This window comes from Armigeres subalbatus, chromosome 3, assembly GCF_024139115.2.
Source record: "Armigeres subalbatus isolate Guangzhou_Male chromosome 3, GZ_Asu_2, whole genome shotgun sequence".
NCBI classification, from domain to species: domain Eukaryota; kingdom Metazoa; phylum Arthropoda; class Insecta; order Diptera; family Culicidae; genus Armigeres; species Armigeres subalbatus.
In genome coordinates, this window is record NC_085141.1 from 358163722 (window position 1) to 358185078 (window position 21357).

Below are 21357 nucleotides of genomic sequence, written 5' to 3' on the forward strand. Positions count from 1 at the left end.
TGAAGCTGCCTATGAGTCCCTAATTGGAACACCAATCAATTCTGAACGAACCAGTTATTGACTGATAGCATTGGTCGACAAAATCAGAAAAAAATTAAAATTATCGCAAACATCATAGGTTGCAATTCAAGCTTTATTCCCCGACATCGGCTGATTTTTGTTGTTACAAAAATCCCAAGTTGGGATTTTCCAGCTAATGGTTTAACAATTGAGATGTTGTAGCCTCTGTGACTCGGAGACTCGGAGATATGGTGCTAATAAGTACAATTATATTTAAATAGATAAAGGCTAAATAAATTAAATGAAGTACAATTCAATAAGAGAAGTAGGCTAAAATATATTGGCATAAGCGTTTATCGTTATTATTATTGGCAATAGCATGAAGCAGAGTGATGATTTTTTTCCGTCGGCATCATTTTTTACGGTAATTCACCTCGAATTTCATAGAGGAATCATCTTAAGCTTCAACGAAGTATCATCAAAAAAAATTCTAAATTTCGCAGATTTTTTTTTCTGAATTTTTTCCCAAATTCTGATTTTTCACACGATCTCCAATTCTACCAGATGAATTTCCAGTAGAAGAGAATATCTACAGAAAAACTCAGCAGATAATTCAGTAGAATTTCTCAAAAAATCAGACGAATTTCCGAAATTCAGTAGTTTTTTTAGGATATTAAAAAAATCTAAAAACAGAAAATATTCACGAATTCCTCGGAAATTCTTTTGGAATTCTTCTCGAGACATACATCAAAAATTTTAAACTAAACTCAATTGATCTGCTTCAGATTTTTGTGAAATTTTTTCTTAAGTATCTACGGAAATTGTTTCGAATTTCCATTGGTAATAGTTTTAAATTTCATGAATAAATTATTCGCTTGAAATTCTTTTGAATTTTCTTGGAAAATACACATGATTTTCCACGGAGTATTCATCGTAATTTCCAAGGGATTTTTTTCTGATTTTCCAAAGGAAATTCGTTTTGTATTTTCATGAAACATTCTACAGATTTTTTTTCGGGAAATAGGGGGGAATTACTGAGGAGCTTATTTTGAATATCTATTGGAAATTCTTTTAACTTTTTCGCCTATTGTTGAACGCAAGTGTATTTCGGAGAAGGGTCGTTTGCCCGAAACCCTGAATAGGTCATTTGACCAAACATGTCATTTGGCTGAACAGGACTTTTTGCCGATTAGGTCATTTGAAAAGTTAGAAATGATGTATGAAAAGTGAGACGTCTCACTTCTCATTTTTTATTTATCATATTTCACTATAAAAGTGAGACGTCTCACAACTCACTTCACGCTTCTCACTTTTTACAGTGAGAAGTGAGAATTGAGACGTCTCACATCTCACTCCTCATTTCTCACTTCTTACTGTGAAAAATGAGAAGTGAGAAGTGAATAGTGAGACGTCTAACTTCTCACTTCGCACTACTCACTTTTCACACTGAGAAATGAAAAATGAGTAGAGAGAAGTGAGACGTCTCACTTATCACAACTCATTTCTTACTTTTCAAATGGCCTATTCGGCCAAATGACATGTTCGGTCAAATAACCTATTCGGCCAAATGTCCTATTCTGTCAAACGTCCCATTCGGCTTATTCTGAAAAATGTCCTATTTGGCCAAACGTCCTATTCGGCCAAATGTCCTATTCGGCCAAATGCCATATTCGGCCAAACGTCCCATTCGGACAAATGTCCTATTCGGCCAACTGCCCTATTCGGCTAAATGTCCTATTCGGCCAAATGACCTATTCAGCCAAATGTTCTGTTCCGCAAAATGTCCTATTCGGCCAAATGTCCTATTCGACCAAATACCCTATTCGGCCAAATGTCTTATTCTGCCAAATGTCCTATTCGGTCAAATGTCCTATTCGGCCAAATGTCCTATTCGACCAAATGTCTTATTCTGCCAAATGTCCTATTCGTCCAAATGCCCTATTCGGCCAAATGGCATATTCGGCCAAACAACTTGCGGCCTTGTGGCCTCCGCTTTTGTTTATTTGTCGTGAAGGGTTACAGAGCCGGAATCAAGTTTAAAAACACATGTCTTGATTCTTACACATAGTGTTAGTTTTGGGGCACCGAAAGACTCGTGGTTTGGTCGAGGCAAACGAGTACAGTAATACAGTAGTAATACAGAAAGGGAATTTAGGCTGCCTAAGTAATTACCATACTGATGTTCACATAGATGACATTCTAAGCGATGTTTCACATCTGTTTTGGAACATAAAAAAAAGATAGCGGGAAAAGCCGAATTTCTGTTCGGCCCAGGTTAACCCAGCGCATAAACGACATATGTGGAAAATACTATAAATATGCCTTTTTCCGCGATTTATCACCAGAATTCATTTTTTTAACTGGATGGGCGAATCGTGTATTTTTCTATTTTCCTTCATCTTCTTTTCTTTTTATAAATAAAAATTAGTTTAGGTTCCCTTCCTGACGATATAACTCACGAACGGGTGAACCAATTTACAATCTCCCTAATCGATTCGTCTTGGGATCCGTAAGGTTTGTATGTACAGAAAGTTTGTTAATATAACGGGGAAAGATAAAAAAATCAGAAGAACGCAATTTTGGGTCCGTGGTTGAGGGAAACAAAACATTAGCACGGAAATTGATCTAGAGCAGTGGTCCCCAGCATGCTTATTATCAAGGGCCGCACAGACGTTTTGAGCAGTTGAAGCGGGCCGCAGTATATTTGCAAGATTTATTTTTCTGTTTATATTGCATATTATAGAATATTAAATATTTGAACAATATATTGTATTCCTTTGAATCTTTTTCAAACAAAATATGTACTTGTAAGGACATTTCATTTTACATATTTTATCGCCGTAGCTGGCTTTTAGTATACACTACCGTTGTTGCAGTAGCGGACTTGACATAAGAAACTGTTTTCGCCATAGCATCTTGTCGGCTCAGTTGGCAGAAAATTCTCTATGCTGTTTTCCCTAATACCTAATCATGTGGCAACTGATTCTGTAATTTTGATCTAATGTTTTTCATATTTGTTGTTCACTATAACTTTTCGTAGCAAATAACAAACTCTATTGGGATTCTAAGCAGCATTTGCTCCAGATTCCGGGCAAAATTCATTTGAGATTCTAAACAAATCCGTCTGGAATTCTGAACAGAATCCATTTGGGATTATAAACAGAATCCATTTGAGATTCTGAAAAGAATTCGTTCGGGAATCTGAACAGAATCAGAATCCATTCGCGATTCTGAACAGAATTCCGGTAGTGATTCGGGGCTGAATCTTTTCGGAATTTGTATGAAATTTTAAATAGAGTTCGTTTAGAATCCAGTATTAGTCAAATCATTCAAAAGCTAACTCGTTTGCGAATTTAAAGGAATGCATCACGTCTGAGTTTTTCATGCTAAAACGGATCATTTCACTTCATTTAAAATCAATTTGGGGGCATTTTATTGTTTACACACGCAAGAGTATCCATTGTTATATGTGGTGAAGGTTAATTTACTGTTAATTTACGAACGAGAACTAAACAAAACCTACGATGATTCAAATGAATGATTCAACTCAGCCATGATTTCTTAGGTGCTGAGTTGGGTGCGTTTCAACTCACGATTGATTTGAATCGTTCATGAGTTTTGAGATTCTGAACAGAATCTGTTTGCGATTCTGAAAAGAATTCGAATGGTATTCTGAACAGAATCCATTGTTGATAGTCAACGTAGTTTCTGAAGATAATAATCCACAAAAATTCATAGTTATGTAAACTTGATAGGTTCCCGAGAGATATTGGGAATGATAAAAAGCTTCTCCTGTGATATAATGCTTATCAATGGGCCACACGTAGTGTATTCTCAGAAAACCTTCGCGGGCCGCAGGAAAAGGCTTGGAGGGCCGCACTTTGGGGATCACTGATCTAGAGTGCGGTGCTGCAAATAGTTCCCCAAGCAGCACGCGCAACATCTTTCAAATAGGTGTTTGTTCCTAATAAATTGCATTGAAGACACTGGCAATACATCGAGTCACATTACAGCCACTTTCCAGTTTCAGAAAATCACAATGTTTCATTTTCGTTTAAGTGGCGTCGAAAAATCGAAGTGTTTCATATCAGAAACAAAACAGATAAGTTGCAGAATTAATAACACTTCGGTTCATTGCTGTTACGACAATGTTTCTGATATGTTGCAAAACACTTTGAGCTCAGCTGAGCAGTATTTTATTTTTGACAGTCCCTTGCATGTTCCGTATAAGGTACAATGAAGTTACAAATGACTTTGTTGTTTATGTAGTGCACTTGTAGCAGAATCTCCAAATAGAATTGTTGGTGTGATGGTTATAGTAGCAGGTTGCAAATCTCAAGGTCCATGGTTCGATTTCCGGTTGGTTTTTGTGTTTTTATTTTCATTCTAGCCGCAAGATGTTGCAAATAGGCTCCACCTCTTGCGCTTTTTGTGTCACAAAGGAGTTCCAAATACGACGCGTTGTGCATAAGTCAGACCTTTATGGGCCAAACACAATTGGTACGTTTGCGTGCGTTTTGACAGTTTTTCCATGGGAAAACTGTCAAAACGCACGCAAACGTATCAATTGTGTTTGGCCCATTAGTAAGTCACACCACAGTTGTTGTTACTCACTGAGAAACAAGAGGTGTTGCTTGGGTCAGCATATGACATTTGCAACACAAACATTCAGGCAAAGCTGGATATTTTTCACTAGTTTTGGATAATATTAAATAGTAAAATTGTTGATAAAGTTCAATTACTGATCAAATTTCATTGTTTAGTCTTTCTTTTCAAAATAGGCAAATAAATAATCATAGCAGGCTCTAGAATTTAGATTTTTCATAACAAGGTTCATCGAAAATAAGTGACAAACAACTCAATAAATCACACTTTAAAAATGCTGTTTGGCCGATTTGGCGCATGGGACTTTTATGCGAATATCCTTTAAAGTTGTGAATATTGACTAAAATATCGGCATTAATGTATATTGAAACTTCGCTGAAGACATCCATGATCCATGTTTGGACAAGGGCTGCCCCAGTGTGCAACGTGTTAGATTTTCTCAATTTAATTCTATGTCTACGAAGTCTACAAAAAGCTTTATTAGTTCCAAGTGCCAAAAACAACCAAAACCAAATTGCGACCAAAGCGACACCAGTCCACCGAATAATAAATATATGACTTCATTCAGCAATAAGCTTAAAATGTCATCTTTTAGAAAAACTGATAAAATAATACGCTTTGTTCTAGAAATTTGAAAATCAAAACCCACTAGTGTTGTCCCATTTTTGCTATTTATTCGCATAACAGTCACATTATCGAACCATGTGTCGTCTAATGTCCAATCACTACTCTTTAAATGCACATCTTTTTCGAGTGGGGCTCTCAGAGGGCAATCTCTGTGCGGCGCAGATTATCAGGATATTGACCATGTCGTGTGGGCGTGCGAGGAGCATCGTGGCCCTAGATCCGCGCTAACTGAACATCTTCGGGTCCGAGGAAAGCAGCCAAAGCCTATTAGGAAAGTGTTGGCGGGTCCAGATCTCGAATACATGTCCCTCGTCCACCAATTTTTGAAAGTTGCTGGTGTTAGATTGTAATTGTCATCCATCCATCCCTTTGCTGTCGTATTTCCGTAAGAATGTCTTCCTCTTGTTGTACATCTCAATATCTGTCGTTAATCCCTCCCGTATGTCTTCCTTTCATCGTTGTCTCCCAAAACAAAAGTTTGTCTCGTTACAGATTTGAAACATTGCCAAGGATTTCAACTGTGTAAACATCAGCATTGTAAATAACACTATCCAACAAAAATGAACTTTTTTTCGCTCCCTTCGACCATTTTTAATGTACTCAATAGATTTTTTTACGCTGAATTCAGGTACGTATTCAGATTTTCTGTAACACGTCCAGTTTTTGAGAAAAACGCATTTTAATCGGGAGCGGGCCATTTGGCATAAAGTCATATGGCATAACGCCATTTGGCATAAGGTCATTTGGCATAAAGGCCATTTGGCATAACGGTCATTTGGCATAACGGACATTTGGCATAATTGTGACCAGCGTCAAAAGTAAGGGTCTTTTGGCATAACGGACATTTGGCATAACTTTTCTTTGCGTTCGGTGAATGGTGATTAAGTGATGCGGGAAACACCCCGGAATAGTAAATATAACACCCGTCGATAACAATATTAAAAAGACATTATCCTCTCGTGGAAGAATGCTTTTGCAATGCAATGCAAAAGTAGACGCATGCCCGGATTAGAGCAATGGTGGATGTAATCCTTTCTTTAGAAGTAGGCGGGTGGCCGAATTATGCCAATGGAGGATGTGATCCCTTCTTTAAAAGTAGGCGTGTGGGCGTATTATGGCAATGAAGGATGTGATCCCTTCTTTAAAAGTAGGTGCTTGCCCGGATTATGGAAATGGAGGATATGATCTCTTCTTTAAAAGTAGGCGCTTGCCCGGATTAAGGTCATGGTGGATGCGATCCCTTCTTTGAAAGAAGGCTCTTGCATGGATTGTGGCAATGGAGGTTGTGATCCCTTTTTTAAAAGTAGGCGCTTGCCTGGATTATGACAATGGTGGATGTGATCCCTTCTATAAAAGAAGGCGCTTGCCCGGATTGAGGCAAAGGTGGATGTGATTCCTTTTTTAAAAATAGGCGCTTGCACGGAATATGGCAATGTAGGGTTTGATTCGTTCTTTGAAAGTAGGCGCTTGCCCGGATTGAATTAATGGTAGATGTGATCTCTTCCCCGAGTAGCACAATTCAGATTGATTTGGTTGCAGTAACTCATATGTGACTTGATTGGTTTTAGTAACTCGTCTACGACAAGTGTATTGCTTGAGTTTTTAAAGTTAGGCGCTTGTCCGGATTAAGGCAATGGTGGATTTGATCCGGTCTTAAGGCGCATGCCCGGATTGAAGCAATGGTGGATGCAATCCCTACTTTAAAAGTAGGCATGTGGCCGGAATAAGTCAATGATGGATGTGATCCCTCCCTCGGAAGCAGTTCTGCCGTTTTGTTATTTCATTCTTCCGGAAAATGTCTACCATCAGTCTAAATTTATCAGAAAACAGCCTCGACCTACTTTATCTACGCTAAACATTACAGGAAATATCCCTTTCGTTTTCACAGTTCAAAATTATGCCAAATGTCCGTTATGCCAAATGACCCACTCTTTTCTTGCAGTTCTAAATTATGCCAAATGTCCGTTATGCCAAATGACCATTATGCCAAATGGCCTTTATGCCAAATGACCTTATGCCAAATGGCGTTATGCCAAATGACTTTATGCCAAATGACCCAGACCCATTTTAATCCATGAAAGTACGTATTTTCATAGAAATTTGGTTTCTCTCCTCTGCAAAGCTGAATTTTGACTCCTCTCTTTGAGAATCAAGTTTGAATTTTGTAGAATGGGCCTTGCAGAATGCATGTGAGCTGTTGGATTTCATTTGGCACATTCATTTGTTATGTAAAACGGAATTGAATTCACAAAAGTACGTATTTTCATAGAAATTTGGTTTCTCTTCTCTGCAAAGCTGAATTTTGACTCCTCACTTTTAGAATCAAGTTTGAATTTTGTAGAATGGGCCTTGTAGAATGCTTGTGGGTTGTTGGATTTCATTTGGCACGTACATTTGTTATGTAAAACGGAATTTCATTCACAAAAGTACGTCTTTTCATAGAAATTTGGTTTCTCTCCTCTGCAAAGCTGAATTTTGGCTCCTCACTTTTAGAATAAAGTTTGAATTTTGTAGAATGGGCCTTGTAGAATGCATGTGGGTTGTTGGATTTCATTTGGCACGTACATTTGTTGTGAAAAACGGAATTTCATTCACAAAAGTACGTCTTTTCATAGAAATTTGGTTATTATAATTAAGCACCCTAAATTCCCTTCCTCTCCTTTTGTATAATTGTATTCCCTAACCTCGACCAAACCGTGAGTCTTTCGGTTCCCCAAAACTAACATTATTGTATAAGAATCATGAAAAACTGTACTCTAAAACATGATTTCGGCTCCGTAACGCAGTCACATTCCAGGGGGGCCTCCTTAGCCGTGCGATAAAACGCGCGGCTATTAAGCAAGACCATGCTAAGGGTGGCTGGGTTGGATTCCTGGTGCCGGTCTAGGCACTTTTCGGATTGAAAATTATCTTGACTTCCCTGGGCATAACAATATCATCGTGCTAGCCTCATGATATACGAATGCAAAAATGGTAACCTGGCATAGCAATCTCGCAGTTAATAACTGTGGAAGTGCTTAATGAACACTAAGCTGCGAGGCGGCTCTGTCCCAGTGTAGGGATGTAATGCCAATAAGAAGAAGAAGAAGAAGTCAGATTTTGATACATTCTCGCACAAAATATCAATGTAATTATGGTCCATTTCATAGCTCCACAGCTATTATGCCAAATTTTCAGAAAGATTGCTGGTTTTATAGATTTATTAGATTATTTTTAATTTCTCCATGTAAAATGAGTTCTAAAAATTCAACGTCATATTTCTCAAGTTGAAGAAAACTCACATGGGACGCTTATGCGAATAGGGGCAGTGTATGTAGAGTAGAATCCGATCAAAATGCTAGCTGATGAGGGTGCAGATTTCCGCGTGCGTGGGTAAGTGAGTAAGTGAGTAATTGAGTGAGTAAGTGAGTGATTGGGCAAGTGAGTGAGTGAGTGAATAAGTGAGTGAGCAAGTAAGTGAGTAAGTGAATGGAATATTATCGTTCATTAGAGTACCTATGAATAAATGAGTAAACGAACGCGATAAACCATTAAAAAAGGATATAATCGTCTGAAAAAATGAGTGACTGCTTAAGTGAGTGAATGAGTAAGCGAGTAAATGAGAGAGTGAGTACACGAAGGAATGGGTAAGTAATTAAGAGTAAGTGAGTGAAAATACTACAGCGGAAAAAAATATAATAAAAATATAAAACTTGATTCGATTAATGGATCTTGTGATTGATAGCCCTTAACTCTACCACAGCCCCATTCAACACTTCGAAGGGACTACATGTTGACTCACCATAAAAACCATACGATTATGAAGTTTTGTACTCGGGTTTCCTGTTACTTGATTGCAACATCACAGGAAAAATGTGAGTTGTCAAAACGTTGATCGACGCTAAATTAAACATAAAGACACATTCAAATTATCTGCAACTTAATTTAAACAAACAATTAAATTTTGAAAGACGCATTGAATGGTAATGCCGCGAATACAACGTGCCCACACATCATCTATTTATCGACTTCAAAGCCGCATATGATACAATCGATCGGGACCAGCTATGGCAGCTAATGCACGAAAACGGATTTCCGGATAAACTGATACGGTTGATCAAGGCGACGATGGATCGGGTGATGTGCGTAGTTCGAGTTTCAGGGGCATTCTCGAGTCCCTTCGAAACCCGTAGAGGGTTACGGCAAGGTGATGGTCTTTCGTGTCTGCTATTCAACATCGCTTTGGAGGGAGTAATACGAAGGGCAGGGATTGACACGAGTGGTACGATTTTCACGAAGTCCGTCCAGTTATTTGGTTTCGCCGACGACATTGATATCATGGCACGTAACTTTGAGAGGATGGAGGAAGCCTACATCAGACTGAAAAGCGAAGCTAAACGGATTGGACTAGTCATCAACACGTCGAAGACGAAGTACATGATAGGAAGAGGCTCAAGAGAGGTCAATGTGAGCCACCCACCACGAGTTTGTATCGGTGGTGACGAAATCGAGGTGGTTTAAGAATTCGTGTACTTGGGCTCACTGGTGACCGCCGATAACGATACCAGCAGAGAAATTCGGAGACGCATAGTGGCTGGAAATCGTACGTACTTTGACTCCGCAAGACGCTCCGATCGAATAGAGTTCGCCGCCGTACCAAACTGACTATCTACAAAACGCTTATAAGACCGGTAGTTCTCTACGGACACGAGACCTGGACGATGCTCGTGGAGGACCAACGCGCACTGGGAGTTTTCGAAAGGAAAGTGTTGCGTACCATCTATGGTGGGTTGCAGATGGCGGACGGTACGTGGAGGAGGCGAATGAACCACGAGTTGCATCAGCTGTTGGGAGAACCATCCATCGTTCACACCGCGAAAATCGGAAGACTGCGGTGGGCCGGGCACGTAGCCAGAATGTCGGACAGTAATCCGGTGAAAATGGTTCTCGACAACGATCCGACGGGAACAAGAAGGCGAGGTGCACAGCGGGCAAGGTGGATCGATCAGGTGGAGGACGACTTGCGGACCCTCCGCAGACTGCGTGGTTGGCGAAGTGCAGCCATGAACCGAGCTGAATGGAGAAGTCTTTTATGTGCAGCACAGGCCACTCCGGCCTTAGTCTGATGATAAATAAATAAAAATTGAATGGTAAAAAATATGTAACTTAATGATTTTGTTTCGTGTTTGCAACATGAAGTGCAGTTGATGACTAGTCCGATCCGCTTAGCTTCCCTCTTCAGTCTGATGTAGGCTTCCTCCATCTTCTCAAAGTTACGTGCCATAATATCTATGTCGTCGACGAAGCTAAATAGCTGGACGGACTTATTGAAAATTGTACCACTCGTTAAGTAAGTTAGTAAGTTAATAAGAGAGTAAGTGAGTTAATGAGTAAGTGAGTTAGTAATTAAGTCAGTGAATAAGTGAGTGAGTGAAGAGTTAATCAGATGATAAGCAAAGCTTGAGAGTTCAAAAAAAAAATAAAGAACGATGGGAACGAGTGATTGAGTGAGTTGATAGATGGACAAGTTAATTAACTAATGAAAAAGTAAGCGTGTGAAGACGTGAGGGACTGATTGGGTGAGTGAGCAAATGAATAAGTGAGTGAATGAGTGGGAAGTGAGTAAGCGAGAGAACAAATTAATGATTATTTGAGTAAGAATAAAAAAGATAACGGACGAATTAATCAATAGGTGAGAAAGTGAGTGAGTTATAGCCTAATCAGATTGGGCTATTTATGACTTTGTTAAGTGAGAGGGTATCCAATTATTACGAGGTGTTCAGACTGCAGCAAGATAATATATCTTGACGTTTCCATGTTTCCTCATTTGCACGCTTATACAGGGTTGAATTCAAGGAGAGTTTTAAAATTTAAGTTGCGAAATCAAGCATTTGTGTGGCGACAATCGAACATTTTTTTTCTGAACAAAGTTTCTACGAAAAAAAAATATAAAAAAAAATATAAAAAAAAATATAAAAAAAATATAAAAAAAAATATGAAAAGGGATTTTTGAAGAATATTTGAAGCTCTCATTAAGGATAATGAGCGAAGCTACATTCATTAGTTGGGTGCGCCGTTCTTCGGGGAATCAGACTATTCCTCAATTTATTTTTAGGTTTAAAAAGTATTTTGATTCTGTACTATGATCGAACGGAGATTTGATAGAAAAATTTAGATACTTTTGGAAATTCTCGCAAAAAAATGGACGATTGGACCAATTTTCAAGAAATATTATCGAATTTCCACCAGTATCTCCATGTATAAAGGGCAACTCAGCAATTTAATTTTTTTTCAAAAATGGAAACTGAACCATTGCGTTCTACTCGACAATCAATGATACAGCTTCTAACAAAATCGAATCGTGTGAATGTGATATAATTTAAACTGGATTTTGGATAAATTAATGCATTACCAATCCATGTTTTATTTAAGGTTATTCTACTTTATATATACATCCCATTCAAATCGTACAGTTGTCCCACGTGAAAAATGTTGAAATCCAAAGTATATTAAGCCATTCAAGGAGCAGAATTGAAACAATTTATGAAATCATGTTTATTCATCAAATATATTCGTTTTACAACCATTCCTACGTTTTAAATTGTCTTCCACATTGGCCCTTGAACTTTGAAAATTTATTCGATTTGTTCTATTAAATCTAGGTTTAAGTTAAATACTTCATGTCAATTCTAGAGAGCATCTGTTTTTTAAACAATTCATGTTTAATAAGTGGAGAATAAATAATTATCATCATTATTTTTCATGATTTAAAATACTTTCCACAAAACCATCACAATCTGAGTTATTCTTCAGCGCTCAGAAGATTTCCATCTAACATGCATTCGACCCTGCTGCGACAGAAAGAGCATGACTGTCAACTACGAAACGAAATGAAAACAGAGAGAATTTTCTCTCTGGCAAAGAGAGCGTGACGCTTGTCAGTTTTGTTTTGTTGAATTTCTCCCTGCATCCCAGTTAGAACGAAAGCTCTCTCGTAATAATTGTTCGTAATAAATTCTTCATGACTCCTTCCGCGGGTATCTTTTGACAGCGCAAAATGTATGGAATATTACGTAAATAATGACATCATAAAGCGTATTTACCCTGAAACGCCAATTATTATGTCATTAATGGCGTAATCTGAATAGGCTATTAGTGACAAAGTGAGTATGCGAGATAGTGAGTGGGTAGGTGAATAAGTGATTTATATAAGTGTATGTATAAGAGAATGTGAGATGAGAAAAGAAGATTGAGCGAATATGTGAATGTGTGATACTGTGAGTGAGTGAATGCTTAAGATTGAGTTAGTCTTCACCAAACCATTCAGACATCGCATTGAACATTAGATTTATAAAATGAATTTAACATTAAAGTCGTTGGATTGGCAAAATACCCCTATGTGTGTCGTCGATGAGTGCAAGGACAGAAAAAATAATAGAATAATTCTTGTATAGGTTATACTGCCTTTTCGTGAGTTTGATCATTTTAAATTTCGAAAAAAATTGACAAATTTTTAATGTAGATTGTAGACAGGAGGGTGGAACGCCTGTCATCCGCGGTACAATGGCACTCAGCGACATGCTTGAACATGCTCAACTTTTGGCATGTCAATGGAATTCAACTGAGTTGTTCAGTTCACTTGCCCTGTCAAAACGCAGCGTAAGGGCAGAAACACAAAAATTCATCTTTATGTGTATAGATTTGGTTCTACTTAGTTTACGTCGAGCGGTCGTGTCTTGTACACAACCCCCATGATTTGATGAAATGAAATGAAAAAATATCATGTAAGGACCTTCAATTCTAAGGACCGCAAAGAGCAAGTTGTATATTTGAAACTGGTTGATAGACTTTTGGTTAAGCGTGTAGACTCTAAGGCATTATACTTACATACTTCAAGGGTTTCTTGAATAACCATAACCATAGACAAAAGCCGTAAATATCAGCAGCGGACAAAAAGTTCCCTTCTCCAAAATGGCCAAACTTCTTAAAATACGTTGAATATTGTAAAAGTTATGAAAATGTCAATATCTGGGTACACGGGTACCCTATCTGCCATTCACGTCTGTTTTTTGTTGGCCGCATAAGGGTTAAATTTGTTTTGCAATGTGTTCAAATGCTTTTGTCTATCTGTCTACATGACATAAAATTGTTGTCAAGGCTAAACATTCATGATTTATTTTAAGCCAGTTTTGATAGGGTAACCGTACCCTTAGTGGAGGTAGCACCAATAGTGGAGGTAGTGGGGTTTTAAGGAGATTTATCATATTTATAGACTTTACGATGGTTTCAGTTGATGCAACTTACCTTAGATTTCGCTTGAAAAACTATTGAAAACAATGATTTTCCTTAACAAAATTGACTCCCTTGCACCTATAGTGGTGCAACTGTACCAATAGTGGCGAGTCTCATAAGAAACCAATGGATAGCACCACTATAGGAACCAAAATTATTTTTTACCGCCACTAAAGGAACAGTGTAACCCATAGTGGTGCAAGCAATATTTGGTAATAGCTGATGATAAATGACATCTATCTCATTTTTGTTAGCAAATTTATTAGTTTATCTATTGACTAAGATAATAAAGTAGTAAATTTCCCATAATAATCAATTTTCTTTTGTAGATCTACTAATACCTCCACTGTTGGTACCGTTACCCTAACTAATAAAATTTGTTCCAAATTGGAATGAAGCGAGATGAGCGTGCGGTCGATTAATATGAATGAATTTTTCTACTGGAGGATATGAACAACCAGCATTTGGCCCCAATACATTACCAGTTTTCTACTTCCATGTCTAGTTGCTGAATGGAACAAACTCATTGCTGATGACAGAAATTGCTATGCCGATAAAAGGAAGCTTGATCTGTTACCTTAATATAAAATTTAATGAGATTGAAGTGAAAGATGTTATATTTAGTGAACACCATTCATCAAAGGAAGAGCATACAAATGTATACAAGTTGAGCTGTACCTATGTTTTGTGTAATTATTCGTTATTTTTATCTTTCAATTTGGCGAATGTCTTAGACGGCCAAGAATAGATATTTTCGCTAGAGGAACGGACTTCATAAAAATCGTACCACTCGTGTCAATCTCTGTCAATCCCCTTCGTAATACTCCCTCCAAAGCGATGTCGAATAGCAGACACAAAAGATCGTCACCTTGCTGAAAGTTCGTGGTGGCTAAGACGTGAACGCAACTTGACACTTCTAAATACCCTGAGCATATTATCATTGGATGTTCATATCCAAATTTTCTGTTGCATCTGATAACATAGGTACCTTAGTCAGCGTCAGAGAATTTTACTACGCAGCAACTGAACCTCTAGCGGACAAAAATGGAGGCGTAACTTCTCTTCCCACGTGCCAGGCACTGCTGCTGGCTATGGAGATGGGTACTCGTCAACTGGTTGCATGCTGATGATAAGATTCTAAATACAAATACTTTGTCTTACGTGATACTAATTGTCCCGATGGCGTCAATAAACCGTTTATACAGATAATATTGATCGGGAGCTTCCAACGGACATCGTAATTGACGGAACAGCCGATTCTGCATACTTGAACAACTTGTTGGCTGATAATAATCATTTGAAGTGCTTTATCAGTTGAGTGGCGCATTATCGATGAACAGCGAACACATGTGATACCAATGTACCTACAAGAAGGGGGATCTGGTGGAAGTAAACATGCACTCCTCCTCAGGAGTGTACTTTGTTCAACTGGATTAGACCTTCGGTTTGCACAAAATAATGAGCTTTTTGTACACATTGAAGGAGGTTATCAATTTGAGGGAGGGTGAATTCATGGGAGATGGATTGATTTGCTTTTGATGGGTTTAATTTATGACTTTTTTTTAATCGTATATATGGTTTGACGTGGTTTGACAATGGCAAGATTGAATACCTCAAACGAAATGATTCATGTTAGTTTCGGATAACTGATTCATTATTATATGTGAATAGAAATAACGTCACATTTTAGTCACCCCAGCTCTGTTTGATCCGTTTCGTCATCTAAATAGTTTTGACGAAATTACCAACGTAACGAGAATGTTCAATTTTCAATCACGACTACATTTCACAGGTGTACAATTTTTCCACTCTTGATGCCTTCCTCTCATTCATCGATTTAGGTGAGCCAGTGACAATAATAGACATTCGCATCGGTCACCAACAGGTGATTGCTGAAATTGGAATCAGCAGGAGCCCTGCCGAAATTCAGCTACATAAAGATTAGGCTGCAGAGATTAAGCGATTAAGCGATTAGTTGGCTAAAACGTTGACGGTATTCAACACTGACGACATCAAGGGGGCAACAGCAAACCTCCTGCAAACCATAGAGGCAGCTAACGAAACGTTAGTTCGTTGAGCTTCTGTGAAAGGATTTTTTATGGCATTGAATCCCACATCCAACTTGTGATCCGATAAGGAAATTTTGGTAGACGCGATTTTCAGAGGACCAACGATTTAAATAAGAAAATCGATTTCAAATTTCAAGCGGGTTACTCGAAACTTAGACGATTGTTCGAAACCACTTAAGAAAATTGCCAGAGCTTTGAAGACCCATAACAAACCTGTTTCATCTCTAAGGACTGATGATTCACCCCTTGCTATATCTCTAGAGAAATTACATGTGATTCGCGATCATAAAGCCATATAACATATAGTGAAATGGAAATGCAACTCGCTACTTGATTGCGCATATTAACATACCTTCATCAATCGAAGAAACGTGACCATCCTAAGATCATCCATTTACTGAATCCATTACAGATATCAAAGTGCTTAGGCGTACAGATTTCAATACCACACGAAGCAAGAGAATACTTCGAACATAATTGTGTGTTTACCTGTGAAGAAAAAAAAATCAATTAGATATTGTTGATGTTAATGAGTTTCGATGCAATTGTTATTTTAATTTTCAAAATTCTAAAATATTTAGGATAATGTTCGATTGAGGCTTGTTTACAAACTGTTCTTTACATCAACCATAATTAAATACTAACCAAACAAACGGAATTGATTCCAGCTCGCGGATAACGGTTATGTTCTGCAAAATAAACGCCAACCTTTTAATTACCAATTATGGTGCTCATACATGCGAAACTGTCTCATGGTAGGTATTGAAGCAGATATAGGACAGTTACGCCTTTGTGAGTCCCTATTATTGTTACATCCAACCGCCAATTTGCGTTGCAAAATTGAATGTCTGTACGTTGGGTCAACACGTTCGGTAATAAATATTATCCCACGTCCTTTTTTGCGGGTCGACGTATATTGTAAACAACTGAGAATTAATTGGAAATTTAAAACATTTGTATTAGTACAGAACCAGAATTCAATTTCCGGAATGCAGTGGAAATGGAATTAGGATATGGGAATAGTGATCTCGAGCTAAACTCAAACTATTTCACAAGCCAAATAAATTCCGTTCTCTGCTTCAAAGGGATATAAATTCTTTATAAATTAATACGATGGATGTAACTTTAAAGTTAAGTGCCAACTTTTCCTTCAAATAAATACATATTTACATTAGGACGGATTTCAATGATTTTTCATTTGATAATCCTGACACATGGTGATGAATATTCATCACTTCATCATCATCAATCGTAAAAGCCCTTTTGTGTGCAGAAAAAAATTACAACGTTATCAGTCTAATTGTAGCAGCCATGGCGAGAACAGTCATGCAACTAAGCTCGATGGTTTGTTATTAACGCCAGCTTATCCCTCGCCAGATACCTATAGCCAATTCGGTATCAAACATCCTCTACATTCTAAAGAAAGGCGACAGTGTTGACCATAAAGTGTAGCAGTAGATGTTAAGCAGAGGTCTCATCGGTACGCACCATGGGTCGGCAGGTCGGAGCTTCCGGCCAAACGGTGTAGAAGTAATAAGATGTACGATTGCGTAAGTCGAGGTCAGTCGCGTCAAAGCAGCAGGAAATTACTTAGAAGAGGCTGAGTAAGCTTCAAAGGGAGGCTGAACATGCTTCAAAGGGAGGATTTACTTCAATAATTTCGTGACCAAAATCAAGGAGCAGATGTTCGCCAAGGCCACGGGAAAGGCAAGGGAACTGAATAACATGACGGCAGCCATTCTTCTATGGTCAACGATCCGGGCAACTGCAGCAAAACATTCATGTGAAAGGTAAAATATTTACAATTTTTGTTCTCGAATAGGTGTCATATCACATAAATCATCTGTATAAAGAATCAATTTAAACCACATATTGTGACATGCACAAAATTTTCATTATTTATATCCAAACTTTCCTCTATTGAGCATCTAAGCAAATAAATGTTCTCACACTCTGCAAAACCTAACCACAAGCAGACCGTACTTTTCTCGTAAATTATGGGTTACGATTTCACTAAAACATCAAATTTATCGTTTCCCAAAAAACCGTTGAACCATGAAAGGGCAAAACTATCAGACCGTTGTATTTTGCAGTGAAGCTTGCATGTTTCCCTAACAAGGTATTCATTAGGAGCTCTCCATCCTACGCCCGGTTGCGAACTGGACCAGTGGACTGCACTAACAGTAGAGGTATCGTATGTATATGCGGGTGTAAACATCCAAACTTTTGTCCTGTCCCTTGTTATTGCGAGAACAGAGAAAACTTCTAATTTTGCGGAGCAAAGAGGAAGAAGAAAACTGAGTGTCGGAAACTTCAAATGGCATGCACTGTGCGAAAAGTGTTGATATTCCTTGATATCAAGAATATTCGAAAAGTCTAAAATGTTTCAAAAACGCATAAATGCGTTCCGAAATGCCTTGAAAGTACCATAAAACTTATTTAAAATATATAGCGGCAAGTAACACTTGTTTAAAGTTACATATTTTCTTTGATTTCAATAATCAACATTCACACCTAAAAAATCAACCAACATTATTTTCCGTGCATCAAGTGATTTGACGTTTGCGGAACAGCTTTCCGACGGTCGACCGTCGGACCCTCGTTCGAATTTTTCTATCTTCTCGCAATAGTACCCCGGCCCAGCTGATGCAGTTGAATAATGCATCAATAATGGTGCTCAAAGGTACGAGGCAGCATAATAAGCATCCCATGATAAAAAGAATCGTTTTTGTTTGCCCTTATCGAACAACTTCATTGTACTAAATGGCCTACATCAAACATTGTACCACAATTGATGTGTGCATTGGTTAAGCACTAGAAACAAATATAAAATCACTGCGTATCATCAGAGTTCTTATAGAAAACAGCATTTGATATCGAATGCAGCAAAAAAAAAACTCAAAGGTACAGCCGAAACGATTTGTGCGCAAAGTTCAGTTGAAAATCATGAAACTGTTAAAAATAGAATTATTCAATTGAATGGTATAGGTAATACATATGGTAACAAGCCTTTATTTCAAAGTAATCCCGAAGTACGATAGAAGAAGTGGAAAATAATTGGAACTGACGAGGAAAGTTTGAGGCTATCATCAAAATAAATAAAAAAGTAGAAATAGAAAAGATATTAACAAATATAGAAGGAAAAATATTTGAGACAGAAAAAATAGACACAAAAATAGAAATTATGTTTCATAAGAAAACAGAAAAAAACGAATATAGAAGAAAAACTATAAAACTATAAAATGGAAGATAAGAATAAAATAGAGAAAATATAAAAGGAAAAAAAACAAGTGAAAGAAATATAGGAAACAGAGAAAAAATGTGACCGAACGCTGTTTGGCAGAAAAGTTCGTTTGTCCGAATGGCTTCTTCGTCTTCTTCAATGCATCGTATTAGCTTTTCCTTCAATATTAATTGGAAGTTTCTCTGAGCCCACCATTGTATGAGTATGTATCATGTATGGCAAGTACAATAAACACCTATGCTAAGGAAGTCGAGAATGTTTCCCACCCGGAGACCCCGAATGCCAGTTGGTAGAATATCAAAAATATCAGACCGTTACAAATATTTAATCAAAATGATGTCCTACTGGTCTCCAAAAGGTCAAGAGGGGGGGGGGTATAATTAAAAATAAATATTAAAAATAAAAAAAAAAAATAAAAAATATTTTTGAGCAAAAAAAATCGAAGGGGGAACCATAATTGTTGTTCAATATTTGTATCGGTCTTATTAGAAAAAATAAATACAGGTTTGCTGTCTTTTACCAGAGGTCGCACAGATTTAACACTTAACATCTAGCATCAGACAACGGACCGGACATTTACACTACACCCAGTGGACCAGTGAAGAATTTTCCGCTTTACGAAAAGTTTTCTCCTCACCAGGGCGCTAACCGCACTGCCACGAAGCCCGCAAGTTAAAAACAAATTAAAGTGAGTGATAATAAGAAGATGTGGGCAAGAAGAATTTTGTTTATTTTATTTTATTTGTAATAAATACATCGTAAGGGAAGTGTCGTGTCCTCAGGAGACGGCTGCATCCGAATCAGCCGTCTCCAGCTGCTGCTCGATCCGCAGCAGCTCCGAAGCACTACTGCTTCCCGCGAAATACATCACAAAACTGAAGCTGACTCCGCTCATCTGTCACTCACACATCTGGCACTCGTGTCCAATGTATATGCCCTCTTATTCTGTTTATATTTATATTATCAATACCCGTCTCAATCCCTACATCTTCCGCCTGTTCTACTCTCTTATAGCTTCATTATCATTATTTTGTTCTACTATTTAATTCAATCTACTATTTTATAATGAGTTTTTTTTTCAGTTGCGAGCTTTTAAGTTCCGACCGAACAGAGAACTGTGACATTCATGAGATTCACAACAAATTAAAAAAATAAACAAATAAACTCATCAAGCTTTTTTTTTCTACTCATATATGAGTGTTCACTAATTCCACATAAGTTTTACATAGTTTCATGCAATTTAAAATTTCAAATAAAATTCACACACAAACACGTAATTCGAATCTCATATCAAACCATTAACAACATTCTACGCAACTTTTCGCTTACTTGAACTTAATCTTTGTTACCATTTTCTAACACTGAATTCAAGACAAACACTGATCTCGAAATGCAGTCATGCATAGAACATACCAGGCTCTAGAACATCAATCTTGCTTCAAAATCAGAGAACAATCATTAACAACATTCTACGCAACTCTTTGCTTACTCTTTCCTACTTTTTGTTTACATTTTCTAAAACTGAATTCAAGACAAACACTGATCTCGAAATGCAGTCATGGATAGAACATACCAGGCTCTAGAACATCAATATTGCATCAAAATCAGAGAACAATCATTAACAACATTCTACGCAACTCTTTGCTTACTCTTTCCTACTTTTTGTTTACATTTTCTAAAACTGAATTCAAGACAAACACTGATCTCGAAATGCAGTCATGGATAGAACATACCAGGCTCTAGAACATCAATCTTGCATCAAAATCAGAAAACAACCATTAACAACATTCTACGCAACTCTTTGCTTACTTTTTTCTGTTTGTTTACATTTCTAACACCGAACTCAAGACAAACACTGATTTCGGAATGCGGTCATGGATAGAACTTACCAGGCTCTAGAACATTGTTCTTGCATCGAAATCAGAAAACAATCATTAACAACATTCTATGCAATTCTTTGCTTACTTTTTCCTACTCTTTGTTTACATTTTCTAAAACTGAACTCAAGACAAACACTGATCTCGGAATGCAGTCATGGATAGAACGTACCATGAACGTACGCTTAACTCATTTCACCGTATTCGGTAAATTTTACCGAAATCGGCGATTTATTTTAAGTGTGTAGAAGATCAATCTTGCATTAAGATCAAAAAAATATCATTAACAACATTATACGCAACTCTTTGCTTACTTTTCTACTGTTTGTTTACATTTTCTAACACCGAACTCAATACAAACACTGATCTCGGAATGCAGTCATGGATAGAACTTACCAGGCTCTAGAACATCAATCTTGCATCAAAATCAGAAAACAATCATTAACAACATTATACGCAACTCTTTGCTTATTTTTTTCTACTGTTTGTTTACATTTTCTAACAACGATCTCAAGACAAACACTGATCTCGGAATGCAGTCATGGATAGAACGTACCAGGCTGTAGAACATCAATCTTGCATCAAAATCAGAAAACAATCATTAACAACATTCTACGCATCTCTTCGCTTACTTGTACTTACTCTTTGTTACCATTTTCTAACA

The 21357-nt window shown here is 37.6% G+C and overlaps 1 protein-coding gene across 1 annotated transcript in view; it reads right to left on the bottom strand.

Moving 5' to 3' along the window:
* The window catches only part of LOC134226196 (GTP-binding protein Di-Ras2), a 406254-nt gene that overhangs the window by 175664 nt on the left and 209233 nt on the right, over positions 1–21357 (bottom strand). The window lies entirely within an intron of this gene.